Source organism: Erythrolamprus reginae, unplaced genomic scaffold (genome assembly GCF_031021105.1).
Source record: "Erythrolamprus reginae isolate rEryReg1 unplaced genomic scaffold, rEryReg1.hap1 H_11, whole genome shotgun sequence".
Classification (NCBI taxonomy): Eukaryota; Metazoa; Chordata; class Lepidosauria; order Squamata; family Dipsadidae; genus Erythrolamprus; species Erythrolamprus reginae.
In genome coordinates this window covers 650,244-677,052 of record NW_027248464.1, presented here as the reverse complement: position 1 = coordinate 677,052, position 26,809 = coordinate 650,244, and the positions used below count along the sequence as shown (strand labels likewise).

The following is a 26,809-nucleotide window of genomic DNA, read 5'->3' as shown; positions in this document are numbered from 1 at the left end:
CATTGTTTAGTCGATGGGACCCGGAGAAGGCCAACTCTGTAGGACCTTATCGGGCGCTGCGATTCGTGCGGTAGCTGGGACCTGTGGGACCTTATCTGTGGGACCTTATCGGCGCTGGGATTAACAAGAGGCTCTTTAGTTCCTCTTTGCTTTCTGCCATTACATTAGTATCATTTGCATATCTGGGGTTGTTGATATTTCTCCCAGGAATCTTCATTCCAACTTTTTATTCATTTAGACCCGTGTTTCACATGATGTCTGCATATATGCAATATACAGGCAACAGTATACAGCCTTGCCATACAGGCAACAGCTACAGCCTTGCCAAACTCCTTTCCCAATTTTGAACCAATCAGTGGTTCCATGTCCAGTTCTCACAGTTGATTCTTGACCCTCATATAGGTTTCTCAAGAGACAAATAAGATGGTCTAGAGATGGTCTCCCATCTCTTCAAGAACCTGCCACAATTTGTTGTGATTCACATAATCAAGGGTTTTAGCATAGTCAAGGAAGCAGAGGTAGATATTTTTCTGAAACTTCCTAGCTTTCTCCATGATCCAGCCAGTGGTGGGCTATGAGCCAGAACACTAAATTGCGCTCGCTGCCGTGGCTCGTAGGTTCTTGCAGGACCAGCACGATTTTGCTGTTGCACCTATGGAAGTAGCAAAATTGCACCCAAGTTTCGGCAAGGTTTTACTCGCGTCCCCATGTGCGATTTTGCTACCTCTACAGGTGTAACAGCAAAATCGCGTTGGTCCCACAAGAACTTACGAGCCGTGGTGGCAAACACAATTTAGCATTCCAGCTCATAGCCCACCACTGGATCCAGCATATATTGGCAATTTGATCTCTAGTTTTCTGCCTCTTTGAAATCCTGCCTGTACTTCTGGTTGCCTCTTCGAAATCATGCCAGTACTTCTGATTATAATTTATCCCAGCATCTTGGAATCAGCTGAGAAGAAAGTGTTACCTAGAGGTGCTTGTTGTGCAGAATTAATTTTAACAATGTTTACTTACAGTGGATTCCTAATTCCAAGAGGACCTGAAAGAAATTCAAAAGAAACCAAAGTGCCTCTCTACAGATGGCAAAAAACCCAAACCCCTCAGGAAATGGGTGGATATGCCTGCTCCAAATACCTAGGTTATATTACAGAAATGTTTCATCAATTACTCAGAGAGCTCTGGTGGCTAAGGGTGAAAGAAGGAGTCACGCACAGCTGTCATCCTGTCATATCTGTTGCTAGGCCACAGCTTTTCCTGCTAAACTGTCTGATTTACTTCATCCCATCATCCCCTCCCATCCTGAACCATGAGACACAGTCTCTATGAATCTATTAGCAATCTCCTGGTGACTCAGGAGATCACGTAACTCTTTAATGATCACCTTTTAGGTATAGGAGCTAAATCACTCATAAGTTCTCATATCACATCTTTAAATTACTTGCACATTTAAAAAGGTATTTCACAAATTATTTAACATTCAGATTCATTTGTCACCATTTCCACACTACAATTAATCATTGAAGAATATTAAATCAGTTGTTAGTTGCCTTGCTATTTACCAGGACAACTCAACAGAGCTGTTGCCTTTTGCAGAATTTGCCTGTAAGAAGTTTCCTCATAGGCTTACCTCCCTTTAATTAACATCCCTTCATTCTTCCTACAAAACTTTGGTCTCTGCGGTTCATTGTGCCTCTGGCTTTCTCCAGCAAAAACAAGCTATTTGGATTCTCTTAAAAAGAACAGTGAGATTAGTCAGGCAACATCTAAGCAACTGGAGATCCCTTGGTTGCATATTTTCCAACCTAACAAAGGACACGTGCTTTGTGTGTGTGTTTGTGTGCTCACCTGTTCTGGTTTTTGGTAGAACTTTAGCTATTACAAATAACTCTTGCTAAATGCAATATTTCATAAACAAAGAAACTCCATCTTCATTCTCTTCCCTTCCATATTCAAAATACAGTTCATACTAGCACATTCTTCTTCCTCCCGTTATCTTTCTTAATTGCATTCCTCATGCATTCCTCCCAGTCTCCTCCATTTAACAAGATTTATGTACTCACAGCATGATTCAAAACCAGCAGAAATGACTGTAAAATAACACAGAATGCATTTGCTTGCTTGGGAGCTGAACTGAAATACCTTTCATTTTAGCCCTACAACATTGAAACTCCACCCTTCTTCCCCACTGACCCCCTGACCTACCAAATACATCACTCCGGTATTTAACCCATTCCTTCCCTTAATATCTTCTTCCAAACACCTGTTCCTTACGTTTTTGGACCCTTCTGAATTTAAGATTGACCCAGCGAACATCTGATTCTTCCTCGCTACATTCTGGATTCATAGCAACATCCTGTGGCTGGCCTCCCACCTGTTCTACTGCCTGTAACTCCGGGCCCACCACTAATTCATAAACACTATCTGTATCGGAGTCCTCAAGTTCTTCATCATCCTCCAACTGACCAGGAATATGTACAACACCTGCCTCTCTTTGCATGTCCATATCCAGCCTTGTTATTCAGCAAATAATTGTAAGGTTCTATATATCTTATTAAATCTCACTGAATACCATAAATGTACCATAATGGACTCAATCATTATTTTGCACATTGATTTGATTGTTCATATCTTAGTCCCACTTTGCATAATCCAAGAATCTAAAAAGAAGAGAAGTATTACAATGCATCCAAACCTGAAAACTTATTTCTTCCAGCAGCATGAAAAAACATTGCTTGCGCAATGACCTGAGTGCAAGGCAGATAGGATGTCAGCTTGCATGCTCTGCTTGTAGTCCACTTGTAGGCTCTGCTTCCCAAACAATTCATTTCATGCTTTAGAGATTTCCAAAATAGATTTCTTTATTACAACCTATGAAGACAGACTATGAGAGAGTCATGAGAAAAATGGAAATTCCCAATATAGCTCTTCAGACAAGAAATGAAAACTAAGACATGAAGATAATAGCATAGAAGGATTGTGCTTCAATTAGGAAGACAGAATGAAACAGGGAGGAATGTAGACAATCCAGGAAAAATGTATTTATCCAAGCTGCATGATTCTAATTTGTCCTAATTTGAAAACTGCTACAAATCTCCAACTCTGATTTGTCGTTTTTCAGATGCACTCCAAGACCAGAGAGGTAATAATACCACTCTATAAGGCCCTGGTCAGACCGCACCTGGAGTATTGCATCCAGTTCTGGTCACCACACTTCAAAAAAGATATAGAGACTCTAGAGAGGGTCCAGAAAAGAGAAACTAAAATGATAAGGGGACTAGAGACCAGGCCATACGAGGAAAGGTTGCTGGAACTGGGCATGGATAGTCTAGTAAAAAGAAGGGCTAGGGGGGACATGATAGCTGTATACAGGTACTTCAGGGGTTGCCACAGAGAGGAGGGGGACACACTGTTTTCCAGGGCACCAGAGGGCCGGACGAGGAACAACGGTTGGAAACTGACCAAGGAAAGATTCAACCTGGAGATAAGAAAGAATTTCCTGACAATGAGAGCGATCAACCAGTGGAACGGCCTGCCATCGGAGGTTGTGGACTCCCCAACTTTGGACACTTTCAAAAGGAGATTGGACTGCCATTTGGCTGGGGTGATGTAGGATTTCCTGCTCAGGCAGGGGGTTGAACTTGATGACCTGTAAGGTCCCTTTCAACTCAAATAAATAAATAGATAGATAGATAGATAGATAGATAGATAGATAGATAGATAGATAGATAGATAGACAGACAGACAGACAGACAGACAGACAGACAGACAAACAATAAATAAATAAATAAATAAATAAATAAATAAATAAATGTAACATTTTGTCAATTATCATTTTTTTGCTGCAAATAATGACACGACAGTCTTTTAAAAGGGGATGGTGTTAAAATGATTGATGCTTACATTTCTCACAAAATTGTGCATTGTTGGAGAAGGAAGAGGGTGGGTTAGAAAGAGAATGTATTGGATTTGTTCATCAATATATCTGTCCTCGATTCAATAACTTTCATAATCAGATCATTGGCATTAGCTCCAACTGTAGTCTTCAGGATTCTGTCAGGATCATGAAATGCAGTCTCTCAGGGATTGAGTATGTCATAAAAATACATTTTGAGCACAAAACATTACTGGGAGTTTGAGAATGCTGCAGAAATAACCTCTATGAACTTCTTGCTATAGTCAGCAAAGAAAGTACCAACAATATAAGATACATATGATGGGAGGCCTTTGGCCAAAATGAAGAAGTGCTAAAACGTCAGTGTTTTCCTTTACTTCTAGAAACTGATGAAAAATATACTTGTACTGCTCATTAAAAATTGTTGGTAAGTAGAAATGCTAATTAAATCTTCTACCAAGTTGTGGATCAGGGGAGGTAAGATGTCTCACAGGCATGCAAAACAAATCTCTCCCACCCACTCCACCTTAGCTCTTACACCATCTCAGCTCGAGATAGAAAAATCCATACCAGATGCTGTTAATGATCCAATTATTTATGTTGCTGAGAGCTCAGTTCCAAGAAAAGAGGCAATTCCTTCACTTGATAGACCGATTAAATGCATGCATGGGGGAACTCACATTTTGGGGGGCAGGAAATGTACTGGAGGAAGATTTGTTGTTTTTTTCCCTTTTTCCCAGTTATTTGATGAGAAATAGATTTTCTTCTAGTGTTTGGATTTTGAAAACATTTTCACATTCTTATCTTATATACTGTGGTACCCCTACCTACAAATGCCTCTACTTAGGAACTTTTCCAGATAAGAACCAGGTGTTCAAGATTATTTCTGCCTCTTCTCAAGAACCATTTTCCACTTACAAACTTGAGCCTCCAAAACTGTAACTAGAAAAGGCAGGGAGAAGCTTCCATGGGACGTCTCTAGGAATCTTCTGGGAGGAAACAGGGCCTCCACCCTCCCTGTGGTTTCCCCAATTGCATGCATTATTTGCTTTTACATTGATTCCTATGGGAAAAATTGCTTCTTCTTACAAACTTTTCTGTTTAAGAACTTGGTCACAGAACAAATTAAGTTCGTAAGTAGAGGTACCACTGTAGTTGTATGTTTTGACATTTTAAATTACTTATTTTAAATTACTTATTCATCACTGAGATGCAATAGCAAGATGGAGATGCCATCTAAATTATTTAAATAAATAAGATTTTTTTAAAAAAAATGTTTTATGCATAAGGATAAGTTTCTTTTTTTCTCTTTTTAGGACGTTGACTTGGGATTGTCTTTCCAATATAAAATTACAGTATTTTAATTTTTGTTTAAAGTCATGGTTGTTCTTCGCATCATAAAACAATAAGGTTTAGGTTATGTATCCAACAAAAGAATTTTTTTTAAAATAAACTGAATGCAATTAAGACTGAAGTATATCCCTCTCCCTGGATTTCTATAACTGCTATAATTATATAATTGTCAGCTTTTTGAAGCAGTCAAAGAAACAAAAGCAGCAGGAATGGGTTTTCATTGTTGTAGTGTACCATAATAGTATCTTGAAAGCAATTTTTCTCTGTTACATCTTGTAGCACACAAAAGCAAAGTAGGCATTATTTTACATTTCTTTCTAACACTTTCCATTTTATCAAGGCTAAATGGTCATTTCTCCTTCCTTAACGTATATTGTTTCCTTTCCAAGACCACATCTACATTCTTTCCCAGTAATACAGATTAATACTGATAAAAACTGTTAAAAAAAACCTTCAGGCCTATGAGGAAAGGAATAAACGTTGTAAAACAACTATAAATTCCATAACCAGTATATACAATATTTATTTATTTATTTATTTATTTATTTGTTTATTTATTTAATTGGATTTGTATGCCGCCCTTCTCCAAGGACTCGGGGCGGCTCACAGCAAGTACAAAAAACGGAACAATAATATGAATCCAATTAATTAATAATACATTATTATACATTTTTAAGGTTTAGAGAGGTGGGGGGGTTGTGTGTGTGTGTTTATGTACGTCAACGTAATGGCTTCGTCTTCATTTTAGACGCTAGGGAAAGACCTGAGGGGAAAAAATAAAACTAAAAAATGATTCGAATGTTACTTAATATATATTTAAGAAAAATGTCTATGTTAATTTAACTTAGATATTTTAGATACACTGACAATTTAATGATCATTTTTTAAAGAACTTGTCAGGCTCCGAGGTTCCTTCTATCAAAGTTATGACTCCCATATGAACATTGGAGTTTTAATTTTCCTGACTTTCCGTTGTATCATGTTATTAACCTTCTTTTATTGCAGTGAAAATGAAACCGAGTATGTTTCACTATGGGCTCAATTAGAGAGCTATTATTTGTAACCTTTGAAATCCTGGCAAATACATTTTTTTCAATGATAGTCAGATTTTATTTCCAGCATTTTTTTGATGGTTTAGTGAAAAGAAGGACCAGGGTAGATATTATTATTATTATTATTATTATTATTATTATTATTATTATTATTATTATTATTTATTAGATTTGTATGCCGCCCCTTTCTGTAGACTTGGGGGGGCTCACAACATAATAAAACAGTTCATGAAAAATCTAATAATTTACAATTTAAAATTTAAAATAGTTAAGAAACCCCATTTTTAAGCAGACATACCTACAATCGTACCATACATAAATTATATAGGCCCGGGGGAGATATCTCAATTCCCCCATGCCTGACGACAAAGGTGGGTTTTGAGGAGTTTACGAAAGGCAAGGAGGGTAGGGGCAGTTCTAATCTCTGGGGGGAGCTGGTTCCAGAGAGTTGGGGCCACCACAGAGAAGGCTCTTCCCCTGCGGCCCACCAACCGACATTGTTTAGTTGACGGGACCCGGAGAAGGCCGACTCTGTGGGACCTAATCGGTCGCTGGGATTCATATTCCAATATTTGTGGGACCGCAACAGAAAGGAAGAAATTAAGCTATTTTCCAACACACCTGAAGGCCAGACAAGGAATAATGGATGGATACTGAATCAAGGAAAGATTCAACCTAAAAATAAAGAGAAATTTTCTGACAGTGAGAACAATCAACCAATGGAACAGCTTGCCTTCAGAAGTTATTGGAGTTTAATCACTGGAGGCTTTCGAGAAGAGATTGATTGGCCATTTTTCACAAATGGTGTAGGGTCTACTGCTTGGGTGGGGGATTGGACTAAATAACTTACAACGTCGCTTCCAACTCTGTTAATCTGTTAAAGCCATCTCAATGGGAAAATAAAAGGAATACAGAGTACAATGGATATTCACCACCTTGAATTACTTATACAGTAGTACCTCGTGATACGAACTTTCCGAAATACGAACCCGGGGTTCAGAAAAATTTTGCCTCTTCTTACGAACTTTTTTCGCCTTACGAACCCACCGCCCGAATGCCGAACCTGGAAGTTTGGCAAAAGTTCGGGTTCATCGTTCAGGTTCGGGAGGACACCGAGAAGCCCTGCTGCCCGGCTGTCAGCTTTGTAAAAGAGCCACGGAGCTGTCGGCCGGTCGGGAGGCTCAAACGGAGGTGGGGAATCCCAATAGGGAATTCCATGGGCGGAGCTTTGACGTCAGGGAGACGTCCTTCCTGGCTGGCTGAAACGTGGACTACTTCAAAGAAAAAATAAACCTAAAGTCAGCTTAAGTGCGTTCTCTCCTCTTATGGGACAAGGACAGAAGACTTGTAACAATTTAACTTCTTTTTCCTCAGCAGAACTCCATAGCCCATCATTCCTTCAGCACTTTATCAACACATAAGGGACAGCTCAACTTACCAGCACAGGAAAGAAATGCAGAATTGCATCCAGCCAATGTTGGCAATCCTTCAAACAGCCTTTTCCAAGCGATTTATGGCTTTAAAGCTCAAATTAAACCTCACTTAAATCCCAGAGAGAATCTTAGAAAATTTATGTGGCCTTGTTTGGTTTCAAGTATTTCTGATTTTGTAATTTGATGATCACCCTATGGCAGTTATGGCTTGGATGCCAAAAGGGTGCCCAAATGCTCGATAGTGTGGGGTCATGTACCCACATCCATAATACAATGCACTGCATAATACAATGTACATGTGCAGGCCTTACTTAAGCCTCCAGAATTCCAGTTCGCCTGTAGATTATTCTTCACAGTCTCCAGGGTTCAAGAGACTTTCCTGAAGCCTGGAGAGAGCAAAAATGGCCGAAAAGAAGGCTGAAAATCAGCTGGCCAGTGCAGGCATGCATGCTGGAGTTCATAGGGCAATGCCTCATGTGCCCTCGGATATGGCTCCATGTGCCACTTGTGGCAGTCATGCAATAGGTTCGCCATCACTGCCCTATGGCAAGCATTTGACAGAACATGTATGAAAACTTCAGATGTGAGCACTAACCCCCCAAAAGGTTACACCATGCATTAGATGGCGATTGTTTTCCGGTTGTTTGGTTCAGTGAATTTTGTTCTGAAGAGTTCAAGTTTCTAAACTGTTGTTAAAGTAATCCCACATAGAAGCCATCACAAAATATCTGTCAATTGGGACACATATATGTTTTCTGTACTATAAAAGCAGCCCACATACTCAAACAAAACAGTCGAATTGGCATTTAATCTCCATCATGCACACTCAGTAAAGTTTAGGCTTCCAGAAATAGAGTAAACAATGAATGCACAGCAGTTTATTTTTATGAATGTCAAGGATGCTGAGGCACTTGAATTTTACATCTATTTCAAATTATATTTCAGTTGGATGCTTCATCCTAATAGACCTGTTAAATCTTTTCTCGTATCTTCATTCTGTGTTTATAAAATAATATATTGGTTTTGGGATTTTCAAAGCAAGACTATAACTATAAATCTTGTAAATTAGCAGGGGAAATGTCAACAAGACACTCTTTTAATATTAATCTGAATTGCTACTGGAATATTGAGTTGTGGTGGCACAGTGGTTAGAATGGAGTACTGCAGCTACTCCTGCTGACTGCCAGCTTCAAGCAGTTTGGTAGTTGAAATCTCACTGGCTCAACATTGACTCAGCTTTCTTTCCTTCCGAGGTTGGTAAAATGAGGAGTCAGATTGCTGTAGGCAATATGCTGACACTGTAAACAGCTTAGAGAGGGCTGTAAAGCACTGTGAGGTGGTATATAACTCAAAGTGCTATTACTTTTTATTAATGAATAAAATACTGTATTTTTCAGTGTATAAGATGCACTGGTATATAAGACACACCTAGATTTTAGAGGAGGGAAACAAATGGTATAGTATTATAATATGGAATTTGAGAGAGAAAATTCGCAACAGCTGTGGGGAGGGTAAAAGCCAGTTCATAACCTCACTTCCTCTTCAGGTTTCAATTTTCGGTAGTTATAAAATGGAAAATGAAATTTATCCCCCCCCCCCAAAAGGCCTCCTCTGCCACCTGAAAAAAGTGACTTGGGCAAATGGCTGTGGCAGGCGCCGGGCTGATGCTACCTCTTCCCGGCTGAGGCAGCTTTGCTCGGAGCGCCCTTTGCCATCCACTGCATCCTCCCAAAGGCACCCCCAAAAATAGGAGGTTGGTGTGGGGGCTGATGGAGCTGAGCCCCCTCCCGCTGGATGATCAGGGCCACCCCGCAGGCGTCCTCTGCTGGCTGGATGTGCAGAGTGCCGAGGGGATGCCCAGCCACTTCTCTGCAGCTGCCACCGCACACCCCGCCTCGCTTGCCCAGTGGCGGGCATTCCTCGTGGGGTCCCTGCCGACATCTGAACTGGGGACAGTACCAGTAGGGACCCCACGAGGAACACCCGCCACCAGGAAGGTTGACAAACTCTCATGAGCGCAAGCAAGATTTTGGCTATTGTGCATATGTGCTGTTGTGGTTGGCTCTGGCCCAGCTCCTGCCCCAGGGAATGGGGAGGTGGATGCAGGGGAAAATTCAACAGGTCACATGCCTGTGTTATTGCCGACAGAATCAGATCAGAGTTTAGGTGGGAGTGACTCAGCAGAGGAGGGCTTGGCACATAGCCAAGGCAGTCAATCTTCCTTATCTTCTATAGCTTCAGATGATGACATGTTGGACCCATGCAAGCCCAGAATTATGCGTAGAAGAGACCAAGTAAGAACATATTACAGGAAATAAGGAAGGCCACCTGTGTTTGGGTGGGGTTCCAGTAATTAGGGCTGCTGCTATAAATAGCAGCATGTGGGTTTGGCCATTATGGAAGAATATCTGTTGCAGTTTCATCAGGAATTTGTGTGCTGGACTTTGTTGCTTTTTCACGCCTTTGAAACCAAAGCAGAGCAGCGTGTGTGTGTGTCTCCCTTCGTTGGAAGAAAAAGGGGTGTGAGGTTTCTCCACAGCTGCTCGCTAAGTACTTAATGACTGCTTAAGGGAAATTGTACAGACTACCTGGTTGTTTTGGGAAGAGTGCTCTTTGCAATACAAAAAGAGTGCTTAGTTTATTTTGAATTTTGTGATAAAGAACATTGTTTTGAATTTTCCAACATGTGTGTGTCTGAAATTTGTACCCTTGAATTTTCGGGAGGCTTCTATCAGACAAGTTTCAGACAAATATTTGTCCAATCTCTTCTTTAAAACTTCCATTGTTGCAGCACCTACAACTTTTAGAGGCAAGTCATTCCACTGACTATTGCTCTAACTGTCAGGAATTTTCTACTTAGTTCTAGCTTGGTTCTTTCCTTGATTAGTTTCCATCCATTGCTTCTTGTCCTACCTTCAGGTTCTTTGTGGCAGTCCCTTAAATATTGAAACATTACTATGTCCTTCATAAAAGAAAATAAAAATTAAACCTAATCCATGGGGTGTAGGAAGAGAAGTAGAACAGGAGAAAGTAACACAAGTTCTTAACAGATAACATCCATGTAATTGTATATTCAGCGAGAAAGAAGTGAAGATGGGTGTTATCTTACAGGACATTATGTTCTTGTTCATATCAAATCTGTTACAATAAAGAACAGGCTTGCATCCACACATCCTCAACCATTTCTAGAATTCCAATGGTCTTGTCAACAATACCTACCTATGATTATTATTATTATTTATTGGATTTGTATGCTGCCCCTCTCCGGACACTCGGGGTGGCTAACAGCAATAATAAGACAGCATATAATAATAATCCAATACTAAAAACAATTAAAAACCCATTATTATAAAAACCAAACATACATACAGACATACCATGCATAAAATTGTAAAGGCCTAGGGGGAAAGGGAATCTTAATTCCCCCATGCCTGGCGGCGGAGGTGGGTTTTAAGTAGCTTATGAAAGGCAAGGAGGGCGGGGGAAATTCTAATATCTGGGGGGAGTTCGTTCCAGATGGCCGGGGCCACCACAGAGAAGGCTCTTCCCCTGGGTCCCGCCAAGCGGCATTGTTTAGTTGACGGGACCCGGAGAAGACCCACTCTGTGGGACCTAACTGCTCGCTGGGATTCGTGCAGCAGAAGGCAGTCCCTGAGATAATCTGGTCCGGTGCCATGTAGGGCTTTATAGGTCATAACCAACACTTTGAATTATGACCGGAAACTGATTGGCAACTGATTCCTTGTCTGGACTTGGAAACACCAACCAGGGAATGAAAATAAAAGTAAGGAAGTGTCTATTTTTTTTAATATGACTGCTGGAGTTTTTGCAGGTAAAATTGTAGGCTATAACAACACAGAAGATATTAAATAAACAGTTGAATGGCTTTCTTTATAAGAATTTAGGACCTGCCCTTTAGAGAACTAGAAAATCTCTCAATCCTAATGTATAGATACATGAATGTTAAGAATATTTTTACAATACTACTATTATCAATTGCCCAAAACCAAATTACTGCCAAGCTAGTGCAAATTAAAGATTTTTATTTTAACCTGTGTACCACATAGAAGTAGGACAAGAACTATTTATTTTATTATTTTATTACATTATTATAAGTATTTTGTATTACTCTCCTATTATGTTGTCAGAACAGTAAAATAATTAAAATGTAAGAACAAAGGTTAAAATAAGCTATGATAAATAATACTATAAAAGCTGAAGACAACAACCAGTAAGATTCACTGAAGCAACCTTTGAGAAAATAAAAAAGATATTTGCATTTGAATGAAAGAACAATATAAGGATGAACTACTTACTAATAACACCAACACCTATGCATGATTTATTTATTTATTTATTATTTTATTTATTCTTTGTCCAATATACAATACATATGAGAGAGAATAGACATTAGGTAATATATATAAGGATAGGAAGTAAAAAGAAGAGAAGTGGATAGGAAGAGAATATATAGAGAGGAGAGAATATATAAGATAAAAGGGGTAAGGAAAGAGAATTGGACAGGGGACGATAGGCACATCAGTGCACTTATGTACGCCCCTTACTGGCCTCTGAGGAATCTGGAGAGGTCAATCGTGGAGAGTTTAATGGAGAAGTGTATGGGATTGGGGGTTGACACTATTGAGTCCGGTAATGAGTTCCACGCTTCGACAACTCGATTGTTAAAGTCATATTTTTTACAGTCAAGTTTGGAGCGATTAATATTAAGTTTAAATCTGTTGTGTGCTCTTGTGTTGTTGCTGTTGAAGCTGAAGTAGTCGTTGACTGGGAGGACGTTGCAGCGTATGATCTTGTGGGCAATGCTCAAATCGTGTTTTAGGCGCCGTAGTTCTAGGCTTTCATGATAAAGCATTCTATTAACTTTTCTATGTTATAAACAGGCTGAATAAAATCTATCAGCAATAGAACTGTTGTAAAATAAATATTCAAAAATAATAATTAAACTAAGAACTATTCACAAAAAGAGCTAGTCCTCACAAGTTACTAAAAACATAGTCATACTTAAAGTCTATGGAGATTCTCAGTCATCTTGGTCATGATTATTTCAAAGATGCTTTTTCAGGAGGCAACTGGACTTTCTTTTTTTTTCCTTTTGAAGACATTTTGTTTCTCATACAAGAAACTTTTTTAGCTCTGACTGGATGGTGGGATATTCTGTCCCAATGACAAGCCCCCCAAGAAATAGGCCCCCACACACTGATTTTACAAGATTTAAGCATTTAATTGTAATATTTTAGGAGCAGTGAGGTTTGGATTTAAAAATCCAGCAAAAAGCAGAAATAAATATTTTTGGTGCCAGCTGCTAATTAGAGTTCCCACAATGGGTCAGAATCCAAACAGGAACCAAAATAAAAAAGATACCTTCTTTGCTCATGCAGATCTCATTCTCTCTGAGTTCGCAGGAAGCCCAGAGATAATGAATCCATGTCACCAGATTGTAATTTATAATTGAAATAATAATATCCAAAAGAGAAATCCAAGAAGACATCTGGAACATAATGAAAGTTGACTTTCACACTGAAGTGTCACATGGCTAAGCCTTAAATATCCTAAGAGCATGGCCAATTGTTCTACAGATCTATTCATGCGGAGACCTCTTCTTGCTTAGCCACTCCTGTCTTCTGGCAGCTCAGTGTATCCTGACATTGAGAAGAGGTTCCTCCTTTTCTCCTGAGTCTCTCAAGTGCATCTTGGGAGGTGCAGAAAGCCCTGGTTAGCTTTCAGCCTCTGACACCACATCCTCTGTAATCTCCTCGCTATCAGACTTGGGTGCTGTTCTGTTGAGCTCTCTGGTAGAATCCTCCCAAAAATGCACAGATACAATTTCAGACACACACGTTTGAAAATTCAAAACAATGTTCTTTATACCGAAAAATGCAAATAAACGAAGCACTCTTTTTTTTATAGCAAAGAGCACTTGTCTCCAAACAAATTGGTAATTTGTACACGTCCCTTATCAGTTCTGTGATACTTAGCTTGCAGCTGTGAGGCAATTCACAGTCCTTTTTCTTTCACAAAGTGAAACACACTTTGCCCTGGTTTAGTTTCAAGGCGGGGGAAAATCAGCACACAAAGATCCAAGTCAGCAAAGCAGGCATGAAACACAACAATCAGATAATCCTCCACAACGGCCAAACCCACAGGCTGCTATTTATAGCAGCCTCACTAATTACCACAGCCCCACCTAACTACAGGTGGCCTCATTTTCTTTGATAATAATCTCTCAGTTGTTGCTGCCTATGCATCGCTCTCCGCATGCATGGCTGTATCATTATGTCTCCCCCACATCCACAGTCCTTGGGGCAGGAGCTGGGCCAGAGCCAACCACAACAGGTGCCAGGTACTACAACCGTCTCTCAATCTTCTGGATCCTTGACCAGCTGTGTGGGACACAGATGGGCTACAACAGTGAGGAATGGAAGGATTTATTTTCCTTGCAGACATCTGGTCATTTGCATTCTTTTAGAGAGTCATTGAGGCCACTTGGAGGTTCCTCTGTGTGCTCAGGGTCAGCTGAGTAGTACAAATGGGTGTAGAGCCTTCTTGGCTGCCAGATGCTTTATGCCTGATGTCCCTTCACTGTTGAAGACAGTGCCGGCTGTTGGAGATGACTCTATGTTGTCTGCATCTCAAACTGAAGTGTATATGGTCCTGCAGACTGCAATTTTTCATAGGACATACTAGATTTTTTTTCAAGAGCTTTTTCTAAGATACAAATTCTTTAAACCCAACCAATTGTTAAGTACATATTACATTTAAATCAATTCATTTTCCACACTGAAAGATCCTTATTAACCCATTTTTTTTAAAAAAAATAGTTGTACAACGTTGACTTCATCCCAATCATTCTTCTCATTCAGAACACTGTAATGTTACAATTAGTTAAAAAAATTAAAACAAAATTTATTTGCAATTGTTTTCATTTAACTGAGTTTTTTTTAAAAAATATCTCAATTTTCTTTAAAAAAAAAACCCACCCCTTTCTCTGTAAAAGATTATTCTTTTACTTTTGCACAGTCGGCCAGATGTTTGGTATTGTTTTTTTAATAAATTTTATTTCAAATATATACATTTAAAAAGACATTTTCTTGATCATTGCATCTTTACATTCATCATCAAAATAGGCAAGAAAGAGTAAGTGAAAGAGAAAATCATAGACAAGGCAAAGACAAACTGTACATAACCCACCCTACCCCTGCTGTCTCATTGACAACTTAGTTTAAACTTATCAGTTTATCACACAGTGAATACTACCAGCAGATACTATTCAGACATAAGTATAACCAGATGTTTGGTATTTTTATCTACCTATCAAATTCTTTCCAAGAACCTGTGATAGCAATTGTTGTTTGATGGTATCAATGCTATTATGGCAGGACGAATGCTATTTCAAATAAACTAGATGTTGTATCCTGTAATGGCTACCTTGTAACTCTGTAAATAGTTTGTTCCTCTTTCAGCGCTGTCTGAGCCCAAGCAGGAAGTCGCTCCTGATTGGCTCAGACGCGGCCGGCTCTAGCTTTGGCGGGAACCGCAAATATATAAAAGGAGCGGTTTCTCCAGGCAGAGTCAGTCGGTACTCGCTGAATTGTCACTTTACCTTGCTGAGCTGTCACTTGTTCTCTGAGCTGAATAAAAGTACCGATTGCTCAAAACCCTGTCTCTGGGTCTACTTCACTGGCGACGAACGGACGGAAGAAACTTCGCGTGCAACATGGACAAAATCCAGATCGGCCAGGCTCCGGAACTCTTCGATCCCGAGAAATCGACATGGGACGAGTACATGGCCACCTTCGAGATCTTCCTCGAGGCGGCGGGAATGCAGGACGCCGAAGCCGATCGCAAACGGGCTATTTTCCTTAACTACTGCGGCGCAGAAATCCGTAGACTTGCCCAAACTCTCACCGAACCGGAACAAGCAAGAGCCACAGCGTGGGACGTCCTACAACAAAAACTGGCGAGCCATTTCAAGCCGACCAAACCAGCCATGGTTTTTCGGCACCAATTCCACATGATGGCTCAGAGAGAAACCGAGTCAATCAGCCAGTTTACAACGCGGCTTCGAACGGTACTTGCCCAATGCAAGTTTAAAGACCCGGAAGCTCGCCTCACTGACGCCTTGGTTTTCGGCATGAAAAACAGCACGGTGAGAAATAAACTCCTCACCGAAGAAGAGCTGAGCCTACAAACCGTGATTAAACTGGCGCAAACCGCAGAAGCGGCCGACGCAGCGGCGAGAGAATTGAAAGAGCACGGAAGGCGAGAACTCATTGCAAAAATCGACTCCGCGTCTCCCAGCGCCGTGGAAACAGACAACAGCCAACAAATTCCCAGCGGAGACAACTGCCTCCTGGTGCAAGACCAGCCGAGACACCTGAGAGCTACTCACCCAGCCCCCTGCGCGGGCTGCCGGGGAAATCACCAGCGCCATCGATGCCCCTTCCGAGACGCTACATGCCGCCGTTGCAACCGGAGAGGCCACATCGCCATCGCATGCAGAGCAACAGCGCCAGAGGAAACATTTGCCACACCGCAATACCAGCGACCTCAAAACCAGACCCCCCAAGCGCGAGAAAGGAGACCATTCCGCAACGCGGGTCAAAGAAACTACTCAACCGCTAACCGCGACTACTATAGAGGTAACTCTCAATTTTCCGTGAATAACACGGCAACCAAAAAAGGGGCTAAAATTGTTATATCACTGTTACTCAATAACCAACCTTGCTCAATGGAGCTGGACACGGGCTCTAGATATACCATCATGCCCTGGGAAAAATTTAAACTGTATATGCCTAATGTATCTAAGGCTGACCTAAATCAAACCTCTTTGGTGATTAGAGACTTTCAGGGGGGAGTAATCTCGGTCCTGGGAACAGCAAATGTACCTATCGCATTCAAGAATGTTAAATGTACCCTTCCCATGCTTATTGTAACAGGGGCCAAACACTCTCTTCTGGGTTTAGCATGGATGGAACCACTGGGGATCGAGATTTCGGGTGTGTGTAATGTAAACTGTTATGATATGCCTAACTTTGTGAAAGAGTTCCCTGAGGTGTTCAGCCCCACACTGGGATTGTATAAGGGGCCCCCTATATCTTTCTCTATTGACCCCAAGGTCCCACCGATCAGACTAAAACCTCGCAGGGTCCCCCTGCCACTCCTCCCCAAACTAGATATACAGCTGGACAAACTCATTAGCCAAGGTATTTTGGTCCCTGTGGAGCAGGGGCCATGGGAAACTCCCATAGTTACCCCTCTGAAGCCAGATGGCTCCCTAAGAGTTTGCGCTGATTACAAATCGACCCTAAACAAGGCGCTCCAACACCACCCCTACCCCATCCCGGTCGTGCAACAACTGTTACATTCCCTGGGGGAGGGGAAAAGGTTCGCAAAGATCGACCTGGCGCAAGCTTACCAGCAACTTCCGGTCGATGAACAAACAGCAAACGCTCAAACAATTGTAACGCACAGGGGGGCTTTCAAATGCACGAGGTTACAGTTTGGGGTAAGCATAGCCCCAGGAATATTCCAGAGCATTATGGAACGCCTATTGTCAGGGGTAAATGGGGCCATTCCATACTTTGATGACATCTTAATTGCAGGGGAGAACCAGGAACAAGTAAACAAAAGAATAAGGGAAGTACTTAAGAGGTTACAGGACAAAGGTTTAAGAATCAAGCCTGATAAATGTGTCTGGGGAACCAACAGTATAGAATTCCTAGGATATAAAATAGATAAGGAAGGAATCCACCCCACAACAGAGAAGTTGAGAGCAATTAGAGAAGCCCCAGAGCCACGAGATAAGAATGAGTTGCAGGCATTTTTGGGCCTCCTTAATTTTTATTCCGTTTTTTTAAAGCAGAAGGCAACAGTAGCAGAGCCTCTCCATCGTTTACTCCAGAAGGAAGCCCGCTGGACATGGGGGAAAACTGAACGTGAAGCTTTTTCTCAAATAAAAACTTTATTAACTTCTAAAAGTGTAGTAGTCCAATATAGTGCTTCACTACCCATTAGGCTCACGTGCGACGCTTCGCCGTACGGCATAGGAGGAGTCCTAGCTCACGTCCTACCTAATAAGACAGAGGCCCCAATAGCATTTTTTTCAAGAACCATGACCAGCACAGAAAGGAATTATAGCCAGTTAGACAAGGAGGCTCTAGCATTAGTGGCAGGGGTAAAGAAGTTTCACAATTACATTTTTGGAAGAAGCTTTGAGCTAGTCACTGACCACAAACCTCTACTAGGCCTGCTAGCCCCCAACAAGCCCACTCCACCTTTTATGTCTCCAAGACTAATCAGATGGGCCCTTTTCCTCTCAGGGTATCAGTATGAGCTCACCCACAAGGGGGGGAAGGAAATCAATCATGCAGACGGTCTCAGCAGATGCCCCATAACAGACTTAGTGGAAGACCCTGTTCCTTCCACAGATGTGCTAATGATAGAACTCGAGGAAAACCCACTAACCACAGCAAAAGAGGTAGCTGCACACACGCAGCAAGATCAAATCCTTAAACAAGTGGTGAACTGTGTTCTAAAGGGATGGCAAAATGATGTTGTGAAACCTGAATTGTGTGATTTTAAAAACAAGAGACTTGAGTTATCGTATGTAAAAGGTTGTTTGCTGTGGGGGGATAGAGTGATCATCCCCAAAAGCCTAAGGGGAAAGGTACTCAAAATGCTACATGTGGGTCATCCTGGGATTGTCAGGATGAAGAGCCTAGCAAGGGGGCATTTATGGTGGCCAGGGCTGGATGCTGATATTGAAAGCTGGGTTTCAAAGTGTGATCCGCGCCAAGAGTCACGGCCCAGTCCCCCCAAAACAACTCCGGCTGAGTGGGAACAGCCTGCTGGTCCTTGGTCTAGAATCCACATTGATTTTGCTGGCCCAGTGGGGTCTCAGTATTTTTTAATAGTGGTTGATGCCTTCTCCAAATGGTTGGAAATAATAGCAATGAACAACATAACCACAAGTGCCACTATCAAGGTATTGAGCAGACTGTTTGCATCCCATGGTTGCCCAGATCTCTTAGTGTCTGACAATGGGCCACAGCTAACAGCCAGGCAATTCGAATTGTTCCTAGATGGCCTAGGGGTCAGGCATGCCCTCATCTCGCCTTATTCGCCCTGGGCTAACGGATTGGCAGAACGTTACGTACGGGTGGCAAAGGAGGCATTGCGCAGGTCAGGCCCTGGGGATGTGCAACAGAACTTGGACCAATTCTTACTCACCCAACACATCACCCCTAACTCGCACACACATGTAAGCCCTGCAGAGTTATTGATGGGAAGGAAGTTGAGGTCACCACTAGACAGGTTAAACCCAAGGTTCTGTGTTAATAATAACCAAATGTGTACCAAACCTGAAAGAGAAATGTTTTTGGGACAAAATGTATATGTAAAAAGTTTTGATGGAAATGTAAACTGGATGAAGGGAATCATTGTTAAGCAAAATGCACCTAAGACCTATGTTGTTAAACTAGAGGATGGTCGTTTGTGGAAACGACACATAGACCACATTCGGAAGCGAACAGAAAATCAATTGCCACAAACCGCTGACATGGACTCTCCCCCTTCAACAGACTTTAGTACATTGCCCGAAATAAGAGACACGCAAAGAGACTTATCGGGCCAGGGGGAACCATCCAGCGACGCCGAACCATCCTCGTCCTCCGAAGTTTTCGTTGGGCCGCCAGGCCAAGTCCGCCACACCGGGAGAACAGCGGCGAGCCATCCTCCACAGTCGGTGGCGAAGGAGAAATTGAACTGCGCAGGTCAGCGCGAGCTACTCAGAGGCCCCACCGATTGGACGACTTTGTCACATGGCTTTCTTGATGGATGTGTCCAACTATGAGGGGAGGGGTGTTGTATCCTGTAATGGCTACCTTGTAACTCTGTAAATAGTTTGTTCCTCTTTCAGCGCTGTCTGAGCCCAAGCAGGAAGTCGCTCCTGATTGGCTCAGACGCGGCCGGCTCTAGCTTTGGCGGGAACCGCAAATATATAAAAGGAGCGGTTTCTCCAGGCAGAGTCAGTCGGTACTCGCTGAATTGTCACTTTACCTTGCTGAGCTGTCACTTGTTCTCTGAGCTGAATAAAAGTACCGATTGCTCAAAACCCTGTCTCTGGGTCTACTTCACTAGACTTCTGCAACTGATTTATGGTGTTTTTGTCAATGTTAATGATGTTCAGATGGTGCTCCGGATATTTTGAAATTTCACCTAAGGCACCTATCTTGGTACTATCTTTGCTTTCATTTGCTACAGCCATTCTACTTCTATTTGAAGATTTTGTTATTTTCTCCAGTTCTTTCTCTTCTATACTGCCACCTCCAAGTGCACTTTCTGTATTTTGTCCTTCTTATCAACATCTGTTCAGTCTCCAACTCATTGCATATGCCATCTATGAATATATCACCAATATCTTTCTGGTCTGAAAAAATTAAAAAGCAGTTATTTTTTTACCAAAAAAGAATGATAGGGAAAAGGGCCAAAAATATATTCATCACTGATTTTTGCCTTTTCAATTATCTTGGAAATTGAGTCTTTTTACCTGTATCTTACATTCCACTGATCAATGTAAAATGTAATACATAAAAATACAGTGGTACCTCTACTTAAGAATGCCTCTACTTAAGAACTTTTCTAGATAAGAACTGGATGTTCAAGATTTTTTTGCCTCTTCTTAAGAACCATTTTCTACTTAAGAACCATTTTCTACTTAAGAACCCAAGCCCGAAAAAAATTCCCAGGAAATTTGAAAGCAGCACGAAGGCCCGCCCAGTTTCCTGCAATTCCCTTTGGGTTTCTCTCTCTGGCACAGTGTATGGGAGGCAGCCTTGCACCGGGTGTATGGAAGGCATGTGCTCCTCCTTGCCGCCTCAGAGTCCCTCTTTTTTTTAAAAGCCTTAAAGTTTTGGATTTTTTTGATTCACCTCACCTCACCTTCTTCCTTCGGCAACGACTGTCCTCCTCCTCTTCTTCCACCTCCTCCTCCCACCAAATTCCGAGCTTTTATTTCTTTCCTAATGGTTTTGCATGCATTATTTGCTTTTACAATGATTCCTATGGGAAAAATTGCTTCTTCTTAAGAAAGTTTCTACTTAAAAACCTGATCACAGAATGAATTAAGTTCTTAAGTAGAGGTACCACTGTATATGTGTTCATTCATAAAGCCTGTCTTTCAACTTAATGCCAATAATCAAGCAACAGATCAATGAGTACCTAGAAGCAAACAAAGTAATAGCCAAAAGCCAACATGGGTTTATAAAAAACAGATCATGTCAGACTAATCTTATTGCATCTTATTGCACCACCAGATGGATTCAGAACTGGCTAACCAACCTTACTCAACGTGTAGTGCTCAATGGAATTGCATCTAGATGGAGGGAAGTATGCAGTGGACTACACCAAGACTTGGTACTCTTCAACATCTTCATCAATGACTTGGACAAGAGGTTAGATGGGAAACTCATAAAATTTGCAGATGACACCAAAGTGGCAGGAATAGCCAACTCTCCAGAAGATAGGCTCAAGATACAGAAGGATCTTGAACATTGGGCACTATCAAACGAAATGAAATTCAATGGTGAAAAAAAATAAGGTTCTACATTTAGGCAAGAAAAACAAAATGCACAGGTACAGTACATGTGGTACATTGCTCAACAGTAGTAACTGGGAAAGGGATCTTAGAGTCCTAATGGACAACCTTTTAAATGTGAGCCGGCAGTTTGCAGAAGCTGCCAAAAAAGCCAACACAGTTTATTTATTTATTTATTTATTTATTTATTTATTTATTTATTTATTTATTTATTTATTTATTTATTTATTTATTTATTTATTTATTTATTTATTTATTTATTTATTTATTTATTAGTTGGACTTGTATGCCGCCCCTCTCCGAAGACTCGGGGCGGCTCACAACAAGTAAAAACAGTCACAACAATCCAATTAATTAAAATATTTAACGATTTAAGAAAAACCCCATGTAATAGCAAACACACACACAAGCATACCATGTATAAATTAACATGCCCAGGGGAGATGTTTAGTTTCCCCATGCCTGACAGCAAAAGTTCTTGGCTGCATTAACAGAGAGATAGAATCAAGATCACACAAAGTGTTAATACCATTTTATAATGCCTTGGTAAGGCCACACTTGGAGTATGGTATTCAGTTTTGGTCGCTACAATGTAAAAAGGATGTTGAGACACTACAAAAAGTATTGAGAAGAGCAACAAAATGATTAGGGGACTGGAGGCTAACATATGAAGAACAGTTGCAGGAACTGGGTATGTCTAGTTTAATGAAAAGAAGGACCAGGGAAGACATGATAGCAGTGTTCCAATATTTCAGGGGCCACAAAGAAGAGGGAGTCAAATTATTCTCCAAAGCACCTGAGAATAGGCAGGCAGGCAGACAGATATAGACATAGACATAGACATGGACATGGACATGGACATGGACATGGACATGGACATAGACTATATATAGATATAGATATATAGAGATAGATATATAAATTTGTGTGAGAGAAAGAGAGAGAGTGTGTGTATGTGTGTGTGCTATAAAATAAAATGTTTTGTAAGGCCAGTGGAATTGTTAAATGGTATCCACACAGAAAATGTTAAGTGGCATGCACTACAAAAAGTAAAACGAAAGTTTAACAGAAATGAAAAAGCTGCACAGTTTGGGATCATTTATGTAACCTTGGTCTAATATTCCAATATCTTTATTTTGCCTGTGTTTATGGGAAAGAAGAAATCAGAAACTACATTATAATACAAATGTAACAGCACACAAAATTGATGATTATAAATTAATGGCTTGAAACAAGAATAACAAAATTGCAAAACACTGTTGCCTTATCTGTAGGTAGGCAGAGCTAGACAGCATGCAATCACTTTTGTAATATTGCTATCATTATTTCAACCCATTAAATTACAAACTGAAGTACTGAATAACTTTCCAAAAAACACAAGCAAGCCTGCTATTTTCAGTAATCGGAATCATCATCGTCAAATTCTTTGAATCAAAATACTGGCAAATTATATATGATGTTCACAGTGTTCCCACCAACTGAATGAACATTCAGCTTTTTACGAGGAAAAATGTTTTAATGAGCATAAATCTGTATTTTGGTAAATACATCATTACTATAATCATATATATCGGTAGTGCAGCTGTCACCTAATTTATTACCAAGGACACAATGTTAGTCAAATGCTCCAATAAAAAGATTTGGTATGTGCAGCAAAATATTTGTGTTTCCCCAGATCCATTTAACTTAGTAGGAAGCAGAAAAATAAATGCATATGGCGCAGGAATTAAATACAAACTGAAAGTCCTATTATCTTGTCAGTTCTTGTCAGTATAATGCACCAACACCCATGGACCTGCAAAAGTTCTGTTTTATTTCTCTGATCTCTCCAGAGAATGTTAAATGCATCTTCCGCTTTTTAATTATCTGAAGGAGTGTTATCAAACATTTTTTCCTCCTCAGAATCATCTTAATGCTATTCCTCAACAGAACTTTAAGCCTAGATCTAAGGTCAAACTGTATTTTAAAGTTACATAAGTGACCTAAATTCACATGCTCATTCCATTTCTCCTCTGTCATTTTCAATTATTTGATCTAAGAGTCTTAGACTAAGACTCTTCCGGTAAATATTGCCAGAAGCCACTGTTCACATTGGGTGGCCATAAAAATCTCTTCAATTCATTAATAATATTTCTAAATGTGAAAAAAAAGAATATTTATTGGGTTCCTGATTTCCTAATATTTACACAGAAGCTCCAATATCTATATTCAGTAGATTGCACAAAATTCACAAAGCATCTAATTATTAAAATTATACCACAACTATTCTTCAAGAATTTCCCAATTATATTGTGTGTATATATATGTATATGTATATTGTGAAGACATCTTGGCTAAAATATTGAACAGATCAAGAAGAATTTCATATTACTATTAAGCAGTTTGCCTAATGATGTTTGAACTCAGAATTAGAAACCATGGTCGAAATGAAAGTTTGTACTTTTAAAATGTCTACACTTTAATTCATTTCCCTGGTCTTCAACTCTCATGGTCATTATAGGCATTAATACAAGTTTCTATTAACATCCTCGTAACACAAACAAAAGGATACTGTAATGTAAACCTGGGAAGCTAAGTATCTTACATAGGTATATTTATATATACCCCCCAAAATGAAAGGTGACTCATGGAATAAAGGTCAAAGAGATTTTGTTCAGAGTTCTGGTCCTAGAGCAATGATTGCCAAATGTTTTGGCCGTGTCCCATCTAAGCATCTCTAAAATCCTGGTGCCTCCACCCCCGGTAACATATAATTCTTACTATTCAAAAAGTGAAGTCCTACTCACACGGAGGAAGTCTAAAAGGCCATTACCTTGATTTAAACAAGGTTTTAATTGGCCTCATTAAAAATCAATTTGTCCCCCCTTTGGGGTGTGGGCCTCATATTGGGAACTACTAACCTATAGTAATGAACTTGATGCTTGGTGAACTTCACCAGCAAAACATAAGTTTACCCTGTCATTCAAATTCTTCAGCAACGATTTATTTACCAAAACCATTCCCACCAAAACTGACAGAGTAAGCCACTTGAAAGCAAATCCCATTCCCTTCTAGCACTGATGAGGTTATCTAGTTTGGTAGTGAAACATCTACAAGAAAATCACCAAGGTCAGAGAGCACCATGGACTCCGTAGTTTCTGTTTCATTTCTTCCTTTCTTCCTTTGTCAATGTTATTTATTTGATTTTTATCCAACCCTTTTTATTTCATAAGTGACTCAGGGCACTGAACATATCTAAGACTCCTTCCTCCTTCTGTTTTCCGCACAATTACAACTGCAGGGGATGAATTGGACTGAGAGTTAGTGATTGAAGTCACCAGTTGGCTTCCACACTCCATAATTCAATTCTACCAGATATTCATCTTTTATATTACATGCTTTCCCAGGCCAAACTCCATTTTGATGTCATCACTAAAGATTCATACTTCATTTAAAAGCCATTTCTATTTTTTATTGCATATAAAACCTTTATAATTTTATTAATTCAAAAAATGTCTAAAAATTTTACTCCAGCTACACAATAGTGAATCTAATACATTTTTGTAATTAATCCAATTAATGTGGGTTACGTCTTTCTGAGGGTTGGGGCTTTATTTGATGAAATATTGTTTCATCAAAGTTGATCTTTTGTATCCTATAGGACTTTTGAATTCCCCTTCTAATTTGAGATTGGAAGGTTTGTTAGACATTACTGGCAATGTTTCCTATAAAAAACCCTGAATGCTTCAGGCATCCAATTATTGGGTATTGTTTCTTTTGCTTTTCCTGATTACTAACTTACATAAGCCAACCATTGATCATTGCTGCAATATTTGATTGGAATTAAATGTAAAACAAGAATGCAAAATACATAGACATTGTCCAGGTTCCAATTAACAATACCAAGCAAATCAGAACTCTGTGACCAGACATTTTGTCAAAGAACTTCTTTATTGGGTAAATCATATTGACACTTGGTTGAAAACCAACTCTGAATCTTTAATTAATAACCAGTAATCACCCTTTCACTGGTCAATTGGTTTAATTGGCAAGTTCCTCCAGCACTCTTCTCCTTTTCCCTCCATCACCTAGGACAGTGATGGTGAACCTATGGCACAGCTGCCAAAGGTGGCACGTGGAGCAATATCTGCTGGCACACGAGCTGTTGCCCTAGATCAGCTCCAACGTGCATGTGTGTGCCGGCCAGCTGATTTTTGGCTTGAACAGAGGCTCTGGGAGGGTGTTTTTGGGTTCCAGAGACCCTCTGGGGTGATGGAGCCAGGGTGGCGCAGCAGGTAGAGTGCTGTACTGCAGTCCACTGAAGCTGACTGAAGATCTGTAGGTCAGCGATTTAAATCTCATCACCAGCTCAAGGTTGACTCAGCCGTCCATCCTTCCGAGATGGGTAAAATGAGGACCCGGATTGTGGGGGCAATATGCCGGCTCTGTTAAAAAGTGCTATTGCTAACATGTTGTAAGCCGCCCTGAGTCTAAAGAGAAGGGTGGCATAAAAATTGAATAAATAAATAAATAAATTTTACTGTACCCCAGTTCCAGGTAATTGTTTGGAGCCTGGGGAGGGCAAAAAATGAGCCTACTGGGCCCACCAGAAGTTGGGAAACAGGCCATTTCATCTTCCCCAGGCATTGAATTATGGGTGTGGGCACTCACATATGCACGATAGTGCGTCCCATGCTCTTTTGGCACCCGAGGAAAAAAGGTTCACTATCACTGACCTAGGAGATGACCTTGGTTCTCAAAAGAAAGTTCAGTATTGTGTCTAGCACTTCATTCCAACCTCCTCCTGCCTCCCATAGAGTGTGGCAATGATGGACCAGGAAAATGGCTTCTAGCAGCTTCAGTCAGCATTGGCAGACACTGGAACCCCAAATCCATAGTGTTTGTCTTTTCATGGTTTGTTTTAATTTTTTACCTTTTTACCTCATCCCTTTACAATTACTGCCATTGCTACATTTTTTTCCATTTGCTCATGTTATGCTTTTTTCTCTCTCCCTATGTTAGATATCTTGGGGAAATTTCATTGTGGGAAAATTTCATTGTGGGTTTTTTTGTTTTGTTTTCGTTATTTTAATGTTTCTTCATTATTTGGGGGGATTCATTGGTTTTTTTCATTTTTTGCTGTTGTTAGCTGCAAAATCGTGTCCAAACCATTGTAAACCCATGGACAATGTTCCTCCAGGCCTTCTTGTTCTCTACCACCTTCTGCAATCCATTTAAGCTCACACCTCCTGCTTCAGTGACTTCATCCAGCCTCCTGTGATCCCTTTCTTCTTTTGCCCTCAATCTTTCCCAACATAAGGCTCCTTTCTAGTGAGTACTTCCTTGTCATTAAGTGGCCAAAGTATTTGAGTTTCATCTTCAGGATCTAGCCTTCTAAAGAGCAGTCAGGGTTGATCCATAGTTCAACATAGTTTAAAGGCTTCAGTCCTTTGGCACTCAGCCTTTCTTAAAGTCCAACTTT

The 26,809-nt window shown here is 40.5% G+C and overlaps 1 pseudogene; it reads right to left on the bottom strand.

Moving 5' to 3' along the window:
• Positions 1 to 428: 428 nt before the first annotated feature.
• Positions 429 to 26,809, bottom strand: part of LOC139155341 (uncharacterized) — a 29,121-nt pseudogene continuing 2,740 nt past the window's right edge.